Below are 10,281 nucleotides of genomic sequence, written 5' to 3'. Positions count from 1 at the left end.
GTAGTTTGTGTAGATATCAGAATTTAAATATACCGGTAAGAGTTCGCCAAAAAATAGAATGACTTGGTGAATTACCGTATGCAAGTCTGTCTAGATTCTCAAAAGTTTGCACATAAAAGTTTTGTCCACAAACTAAAAATAAATATACTTGATCTCGGTGAACTTTTGAGGACATTTCGACTGCTAACTGAGCACTAGCAAATGTGTGTCACTTGGATGCATTCATACATCGGTTAAGGAAAAAAAAAATTTGTACAAACCTCTGAGAATCTTGGCCTTGGATGTGATACTGTGATGCACAGTTGCACCTGTTCAATACTGCCAAAGATGTTCTGTGAAAGCAATTACTCTAGAAGTGTTTCCTTAATACATGGTAATTTTAAGGATAAATATGCTTGGATAAGTTTTTTGTTATATTATTAATGCAAATATTAAAGAAGTGTTGTAACCATTGATCACTATGACATGCATCATCATCCTGTAAATCTTTTTACTGGTACAGTAATTGAAATGGTATTAACCAAATACGTTAAAATGAAATAATGTGGCCTTAATAAACAGAAAATTATTGATGCAAGCCATACTTTATAAAGTCTTGAGTGAGTAGGAGTATGAAAGATTTTGACCTCCAAATATTAATACTTTAATACAATCTAGATTTGCCTGTCCATTTTGCTGTAATATGCAAACCAAAGATTAAACATTAACACCCAAAAAAACATCCATTAGTAATATAGCTAATTAGAGGCAAAACTTGTCAATTTAAAACATTTAACTTTTATTTTCAATGGTGGAATTAATGTCAAGAGGTTAATCGGCAATTTTGTCTTCGTTATATCATTTTCATGTCGTAAAAAGGGACCTAATTTATCTTTCTTGCGGTATAATTAAAAAAAATATAGCTATGATATACTGGAACATGGGTACTCTATGAGCACTTTTACCATTAAAAACATTTTTTAGTTACAAAACTGGTACCATTCAACAAACACAGAAGCTGAAATCTTGACAAAATATCATCCCAGCTGTGATAAACAAAAATTAATGTAATGTAGTAGTTAAACAAATTGGTTTTTCTTTCTAAACTAATTATATAATAAACTGTGTATGATATATCAATAATTTTTTTTAAATGATATATATATATATATATATATATATATATATATATATATATATATATATATATATATATATATATATATATATATATATATATATATATATATATATATATATATATATATATATATATATATATATATATATATATATATATATATATATATATATATATATATATATATATATATATATATATATATATATACACACATGTTTTGCTACCCCGGGTGAACAACAGAACATATGGGATTAATTCAAGAGATGGCCCGACCCCCAAACTACTTTTTGACGACACACAACTATGTTGTAGTAAAAATATTATCTTAACTTTATGATGGTATGCACACACATTAATAATTAAGAGAAATATCAATAATATTAGGTTTTTTAACACTTACATTAGTAGAAAAGATGGCTGGGCACACGGGGATGGGGGGTTGGTTCCGAGGCAGAGGGCAGATTATTGGCCCTCACCTGTATCACTTGTATCAATTGTATCACTATCCACCAGAGAGGCTTGCAGGGCCTCTTTGTCAAACCCCTCAAAGTCCATATAAGTCCATATCCTCACTAAAATTATCACTATCACTGACTTGGGCCGGCTGTGGTGGGTAGCGGGTGAAGAACTCGGTAATGTTTTCATGACTGGGCGACCTTGTGCGCATCGTGCCCGCGCCGCTTCCCGCGTAAATGAACCGCGTTAAGTGAAACCTCGTAAAGCGGGGTAATACTGTGTGTGTGTGTATGTATATGTATATGTATATGTATATGTATATGTATATGTATATGTATATGTATATGTATATGTATATGTATATATATATATATATATATATATATATATATATATATATATATATATATATATATATATATATATATATGCAAGTAAATCACTGTAGGTGCGCGTGATCTAGGTATATGCTGATAACCACAAGGAAAGAAGAAAACACGAAGTTCCCAAGCGCTTTCGTGTAATTCACATCTTCAGGGGTGAGTACAGACTAGAGAGAGAAATACAAACCAAGGTGTATATATACAGAGGAGGGTGAGACCAGGTCCACAATGGTCAGGTATTAGGTAATGACCCTACTAATCTTTAAATAGCACACAACGGTTGGTGGTCAGGTCAGATGGTCAGGTGACCCGGCCTTCTCACCTGGTTACAAATCTTCTTAATTACAAAATTGTCCAGCTTGTACATGCCGTTACTCAAATTCATGTTGAATGCTTCTGTATGTTTAATAAGACTAGATTCTATGATGTTCCTACTATCAATTGAATTACATGGTAATATTGAGGAGTAATATTGAGGAGGCATTATCCCAGTCAATGCAATGCTTGTTATCCCTCAAATGAACAAACAGAGCATTGGATTCCTGGCCTGTCCTAACACTGTATTTGTGTTGTTTAATTCTAGTTGCAAGATCTTTTCCTGTCTGGCCTAAGTAAAACATATTACATTCCTTGCAAGGAACTTTATAAATGCAACCAATTGTATTACTTCTTTTTTTTTTGTTAATATAAGCATTAATTTCCATATGTAGAGGTAACCATAATAATCTCAGGTTTATTTTTTAAATACAGTACAGTATTATGATTTCCAGTCCCTAGGAGTAAATTCTGAGGGCTTGGCACATTATTTATTAATGTGTAAAAAAAAAAAAGTTAGTACAGTAATTCCATATAATGTACTGCATAAAGAGACTAAATTCAAGAATATAATAAAATTATATCGCTGAAACTAGACAATTGACTTGGTGTTGCTTACTTTATGTAAGTTGTAATATGAGGTTTTATAGTGTTAAAAAATGTTTGTGGATGTTATTACAGGGTTATTGTTAGGAATAGCTTGCTGGTCAAATTGATAGGTCCAACTGACATTTGGGTGGGATCAGATTATCTTATATAGAAATTAATAACTTGACCTCAGTTCATTTCTAAACACAGTTGTATCCATCACACAGAATGTCTGTAGTTTGTCGTGTTCAGTGATTTACAGTATGTCTGCCACAGAGTTCTTGATCCCCCAACTGCTCTACCTAAATATCTAGTGAAAGTCATGCTATTAAATAGAAACAAATATACAGTTGTTTGTGATATAGAATCAGAACAGTATACAAGATTCACGTCTAGATAATTATATGTGTAGGCTTTTGGCTTCAACTCGAGAGATACATTACCATCCATCCTGGAGACCCCTCAGTGGTAAGACTGCATATTATATACACAAACTTTTCAGCCAATATCTTCAGGTAAAGCTAATAAGCAAACCACCAGTAGTGCCTATGTTAATCTATATTACCATAAAAGTGGTCTCACCAAGTAAGGAACATAACAGAAAGGAACTGCACATGGTAAATTTGTCAAAATTTGATAATATTCATGAATACTGTTTGAGGTTAAACAGTCACTGTTCAGTATTACTTATTACTGAACTTAGAATGTCAGCAAAAAGCTCCCAGGTAAATACTCAAAAGCTAACTAATTTTATCAGTGTGAGGAATTAACCTTAATTTAGTATAATACTGTATTACCGTCAGTGGTTCGATTTCCGGGCATTCCCAATTCGCCCAGCTGTAAATGGGTACCCACGTTTACAACTTGGGGAAGTGAATGTGGTCGAGTGCAGTACTGCCCATGTTCCCTCCTTCTGTATTGAAGGCTGAGTATACAGTGTGCTGTATCCACACTGTCCCTAATGGGCAGTCATCCCTATGGGACCCACTCACTTTCACATTGATATTAAAAGTGTCTCAATCTCTGTGATCAGTAATAACTAGATCACAAATGATAAAAGGGTGCTGCTTGATATCAATGACCCACAAATGACTGGAATCATCATGTGGGAATTTACATCTTTTGGATTAATGTTTCATACTACCTGTACTTAATAACAAATGTAATTCACTTTCAAGACACCTTTTCTTCTTTACATATTGTCATAAAAAAATATAAGGTAATTAAGGTACATTATAATGTTTGCCTATACTGTACAGTAATTTCTGTACCTTTCGTTGATTAACTTTTTGTGAATATACTATAGCTTTCATAAGTCATATGTAAATGCTGCTTTATTTTTGGCTTTTCACATCTCCTCATACCTTCTGTGGTCACTTCTCAAGGCTAGTGACAAAAATTAATAATAATAAATACTTGATGTGTTCTGTAAAAACAGTTTAAAAATAATACCTTATAACCACTATAAAGAAAAAAAAATTGAATACAGCCTAAATCCTCTTTTCTCAGGCTGTGTCCAAAGATGTGATGCTTAATGGACAGGTGCTTTTGTGCTTAATTTTATTAAGTTGGGTTTTTCTCGCTTGTGTTTAGAATTTAAAATTTACCATAAATTAGTATATATATTTTATTTATTGCAGGAGTCCATTCACTAAAGCAGCTTCAAGTGATGAAATAAAAATTACATAGGTACTGAAGGTGTAAACCTCATGACACATACAAATGTACTGCACCCTTGTTAATCTCTTGACTGCATTTGTGAGTGCCCTGTAATTTTTATCTTCAGTTGTGGCAATGCTGGCTCCTGGAGAAAAAGCAATGGCCAGCAACCTCCAATTCCATCCTTAGTAAGTCGAGGGAGAAAAAAGCAACCACCTTAAAATATGATACAGTACTGTATTTAAATTTCAAAACAGGCTCAAAGTTGGAGGAGCAGTGTTGTCGAGTGTCACATTTATACTTGCTCTCTAAGTACTTGTCAGTTCTTTATAATGTACTGTACTAATAGGTGTGCTACTGTTACTTCTGGGTGATCTTGTGGCAACCTTTTTTTTATTGGTACTGTATTAGCATTAATACCTTTCTGACTAAGCCTTTTCACGAGGTTTTGTTACATAACTTTGCAGAAGGTACAGGAAGTATTGTACAGTATAAGAAATCACAGAAAACCCATAATGCCTCATAGCTAGTCCTGGGTAAGACTTTATTATTGATATTTAATGTGAATTACACAAATTGAAGTGTTAAGTTTGCCATGTACAGTCTCGTTCAAGATTTTTCGAACACTGCTGGAGACAGCTGGCAACTCGAGGCCATTTGTTTACTATAGTACCAACTATAATATATTACGAAACCACAAAACCCAACCATTAATAAAGCAATAGGGAGCTAGGTAACCAATCACCGAAAACCTTTTACATTCTTTCATAATTTTTACTACGTACTATAGTAATCAAACGGCCTTGAATTGCTAGCTGTCTCCAGCAGTGTTCAAAGAATCTTGAACTAGACTGTACAATTGCCCTAGGAAGTGATGTCACTTTTTCATTATGAGCCATTCAAACAGCGATATCTGGCAACTTGACAGGAGCTATGTGTGTGAGTGGATGCCTTTGTAATAAGATTATAGTATAATTACTGAACTCCCGAATCAATATCACAATACCTACCGGTAACTCTTTTTGAGGCATTCGCTCATATTTTTGCATGTAAAAGACTTCAAGATTGGTAGCAATGATAAAAAAAGCTACAGTTAACCCTCACTTTATGTGGTCCCACATTCCGCTTTTCCACGTTTACGCGGTACCCTGCCGGAACCCGGGATGCTCACATTCCGCGGTGCATGTACCCCTTTACGCGGAGAGCGGCTGGCGAGCCGCCCCATTTTTGGATCCAAACCTCCCGCCATCCGCCATGTTGTGTAAGCGGCGCAAGCAGGGTGCGCACAAGGTCGCCCAGTCATCAAAACATTACCGAGTTCTTCACCCGCCACCCACCACAGCTGGCCCAAGTCAGTGATAGTGATAATTATAGTGAGGATATGGACTTATATGGACTTTGAGGGGTTTGACAAAGAGGCCCTGCAAGCCTCTGTGGTGGATAGTGATAAATTGATACAACTGATACAGGTGAGGGCCAATAATCTGCCCTCTGCCTCGGAACCAACCCCCCATCCCCGTGTGCCCAGCCATTTTTTCTACTAATGTAAGTGTTAAAAAACCTAATATTATTGATATTTCTCTTAATTATTAATTGTGTGTGCATACCATCATAAAATTAAGAAGTTATTTTTACTACAACATAGTTGAGTCGTCAAAAAGTGGAGTTTGGGGGTCGGCCCGGTCTCTATTTCAATTAATCCCATATGTTATGTTGTTCACTTTACGCGTTTCTCACTTTCCGCGGTACCCTGTGGGTTGTATTAACCGCGTAAAGTGAGGGTTGACTGTATATCCTAATCCTAGGCTTGAAAGAGGAGAAAGATGCATGCAAGAAAAAACCCCGAGATAATACAGCATGTGGCTTGTTTCCTTGTTGAGAAGTTTTTATTTTTAAGCAGTCATAGAAGCTATCAATTTGGTCAAGTTTTACTTTTCTTTCTCGATAACGAATGACTGTTGAACAGGAATCTTTAATGTTTTATATTTTATTCATGGGTTCTAAATAATACCATACCTTCAGAGTATAAATGACAAATAATTTTCTTATGAATTTTGTTTTGTGAATGTTTCCCGCCTTAGGTCATCCACTCATCAAAGCGGTGAATATGGAAAGTATTTGTTTAAATATTCAATAAAGACATGGCATAAATGTGGTGAGTATATTATTTCAATATATATTTTTTATTCTAAACTCATTTCAGTTTCATACAAATAATGTATGTATACCTTTTCAATTTGATAGTTTAATTCTAATGATGTAAATTATTCCAGAGTGTCTCGGCAATAATTTGGTGTCATATTTTGTTTAAAAATTCAGTCGCCCCTTGCTAACCTTGGGGGTTAGGTTCCTGGAAAACCCTGTGGTTGGTAAGACTGGAGGCTTATGGGAAATAGGGGGTTAGGTTCCACAGCCAGCAACATCACTTGCCAATGCCTAACTATGTTGCCTGTTCCTTCACAAAACAATACCTGCATTGTACATTTCATTAAATTTGAGTCCAATACATAAAAATTGTGCAATATAAATTAAAGTCATGTAAATTTAACAGTATAATGGGTATTTACCTTCATTGAGGACGATGGTGGATGAGGATGATGTGAGGGAGAGGTGGTGGTTATAAGGAAGAGGGGACGTAGGTCTGCTCCTCTTCAGGTTTGTCGCTGTCTGATGAGGTGGGTGATGCAGGGACATCTTGGATGTTGGGGACTTGAGTGTAGCTACTGGTGGAAGGTTGTGGCTGGAGTGTAGCAGCTGGTAGAGGGTTGTGGTTCAGTGATTGAGGCAGCTATAGCAGCGGTGGTCTTGCTAAAAAAGCTGATGATAGATAGCAGCTGGTTTTTTTGTTTTTTTTTATAATCCCTGTACACCTCGTAGGGCTTCATTGCAGCCCTCTGGATACATCTTACATTTTTCATACTGTATACAGTACCTGCAGCTGTGTAACAAATTTGGTGCATAATCTGAAGTACAGTACAAGGAAAAACATATTCACAGATGTATAATCTGCCATTATTTTGATGACTCGCACTGATGTAAAAAGGAATATAATGATTACAATATCTGGAAATCTAACATTAAAGGTTGTGCCTTATTGTGATTAATAATTTATTTTGAAGTTTGTTCCATACTTGGTGATAAAGAATATCTGATATGAATATATTTACAAATATTACTTGATATTTTTTAAAATAGCTTATTGTTTAAATAAAATACTATTGTGTTATTGGTGAGGACTTACAAATTTAGGTTCTTATTAATATATCCTGCGATGATTATAAAGTGTCTAGAAAAGTTATATAATGCATTAAGTAAATTTCAGTGTTTATTGTCCATAAATATATTGTATATAGTGAATGCATTGTATCATTTTCCAACAAAGTTATGCAACACTTATTAGTGTATTTTCACTACAGAAATGTTTGTAATTTATAGGGTTTGAAAGATTCTCCAACTAGAACTAGTCTGTCTTGTTTAGGGAGCTATTTACATACAGTTGACAGGTACCCTGTAATATGAAAACCGTGTACATTGTTGTGGAGCAGTTTCTTCTCCATTCAAACTAGGTTAATAAAGCTTGCTCTAAGATTATCTCAGTGATGGCTTTGAAAGCCACTGAAGTCAGTTCACTCTTGCCTTATACATTTTGCCTTGCCTGGCCTATTAACAGCAGTTGGTGCCTCTATCTCTTCTGTCTTTCTTTGGAGAAGTGTCATATTCACAAATTTTTTCCATATGTTGGCATTACAGGCATACAGTCCATTTCCATACAAGTGATTTATTCTTGTAGCATGATGTTGGTATCTTTCACTAACTTCCAGGTTTTTGCCACCATGCTGCAACACAAGTCTGTAGGTTCAAATCTTTAGAAGCAAAGATTACCTTATTCTTACAGAGGAACGTTTTCTGTTTATATTGCAGAATAAGGAAAAGCACACCACTCAAACTATTTTGTTTTTCAGCTGATGTAGGTACATGTATTAGGTATTAAGAGTAGTAGGTATTAGGCAGCTACCAAACAGGGAGGTACTACCGCCTGGGAAGATATTGGAAGCATAATGTGTTGTCTATGGTAGATCCTGCTGCCACATGGCATCATGAAAATTGTGACCAAGTCCCAGGTTGCTGATCTGACTTTCTGCCTCATTTACACATAATTGCAGGATCTCAATTGTTTCTCTTACTATTGACAACACAACATACATATATTGTTCCTCACTTTTGATTTTTTTTCATTTTGTATTTCTTTGTGGTTCTTTATTATTATTATTATTACAGGTATTATTATTATAATTATTATTACATTTTCGCCCCCCAGGCCCCGATGTGGGTCAATGACCTGTGCCTGGGTGGGCTAATTCCCATAAAAAAAAAAAAAAGTTCCAATTCTCTAGGATCCATTGTTCTTGGCTCTTCTTATTGAGTTTGTTTCCACTACATAACAATATACTTCAGGTACTTTTTCCTGTAGACATATTTACTTGACATGAAAGATCCCTTAGTCCACAGACTGATCAGCTTTTCTTTATTACAGGCAGTCCCCAATTTACAAAGGATAGATCTACAAAAATTCAAAGTGAAAAATAAAATAAGTCGTCATGTGATTTGATTTACGAATGAAAATCTAAAGTTACAAATCTTCATTTGCTATTTTTTAATGTACTGTATGTTTACATAGTGCATTTTTTTTTTACTTCAGGTGTACCAGATTACTTATTTCATTATCCTCAAACTCAATTAGGTCTAAAAATGTGTCCTCATTCTCCTACAATTATTGTACAGTGGTCCCTTGGTTAACGAACACAATTCGTTCCAGAAGGTCGTTCGTTAAACGAAAATTTTGTTAACCGAAACCATTGTTTCATTGAGATTTTGGGTAATTGGTTCCAGCTCACCAAAAATTACATACAAAGTAAAAAAAATGCAGTAAACTACACTTACTTTGAGGTGTGTATGTAGAAGGCTCCTGGTTGATGATGATGATGGGAATTAGAAGTGGGGGTGGAGGAGAAGGGAGAAGAGAAGGAAGTGAGGGTGGAAGAGAAATCACCCCATGCTTCATGCCGTCATTTCACCCATAAAATTTTAAGTTCACTAGGTGTAATTCAAGATTATTTTCTTTAAATCAACACTGCACTGCACTATATATTGTCAATATGTTAAATAAATTTCAGAATGACCAATAATTGTATTGTAAAAACGTAAAAATAGTTTATGTTCAAGAGAGCCACAAGCAAGATGTTACTTCCACTGACCAGAGATACAAACTAACGCCTTGGTGGGTGAATCAAGTGGCTGATTGGCACACCAAAAACTAGTTTCCTGTACTCCAATTATGTTAAATAAGTGTTAAAATGACTAAAAAATTTAATATAAAACTTGGAAAATTATTGAATAGTACAACCTTCTTGATATTTACTCAATTGGGAACGAATTTAAGCCCGAGAACCGATTACTGTATTGGCAGACTAATATTCCAGCTGGTGAGCAAGCAAAAACATGTTAACATGATTTCATAAGAATTTTGTTAACAGAATTTTTGTTGGTTAACCGAATTAAAGATTCTTATGGAAGGTAATTTAACCGAAATTTCGTAAACCGAGGCATTCGTTAACTGAAGGATCACTGTATAACTTACTCCTCAAACTCACTGGAGACAAGTATACTCATCTCTTTCAGCAGTCACTTAGCCAGTTGCCTGATTGTTCAATTTCTTTTTATTTACTCATATAATAAGTGGCAAATTAAAAAATAAAA

The 10,281-nt window shown here is 34.8% G+C and overlaps 1 long non-coding RNA gene across 1 annotated transcript; it reads right to left on the bottom strand.

Moving 5' to 3' along the window:
* Positions 1 to 2,592: 2,592 nt before the first annotated feature.
* LOC121872969 lies at positions 2,593 to 8,631 on the bottom strand. Its single transcript, XR_006090188.1, has 2 exons — positions 7,092 to 8,631; positions 2,593 to 4,708 (listed from the first exon to the last, which is right to left on the bottom strand). It is a non-coding gene; the product is annotated as an uncharacterized LOC121872969 (long non-coding RNA).
* Between the last annotated feature and the right edge of the window lie 1,650 nt (positions 8,632 to 10,281).

The sequence above is a fragment of the Homarus americanus genome, unplaced genomic scaffold (genome assembly GCF_018991925.1).
Source record: "Homarus americanus isolate GMGI-L3 unplaced genomic scaffold, GMGI_Hamer_2.0 scaffold11022, whole genome shotgun sequence".
NCBI lineage: Eukaryota > Metazoa > Arthropoda > Malacostraca > Decapoda > Nephropidae > Homarus > Homarus americanus.
The sequence above is the reverse complement of the archived record's forward strand: the minus strand, read 5'-3'. Positions and strand labels throughout refer to the sequence as shown.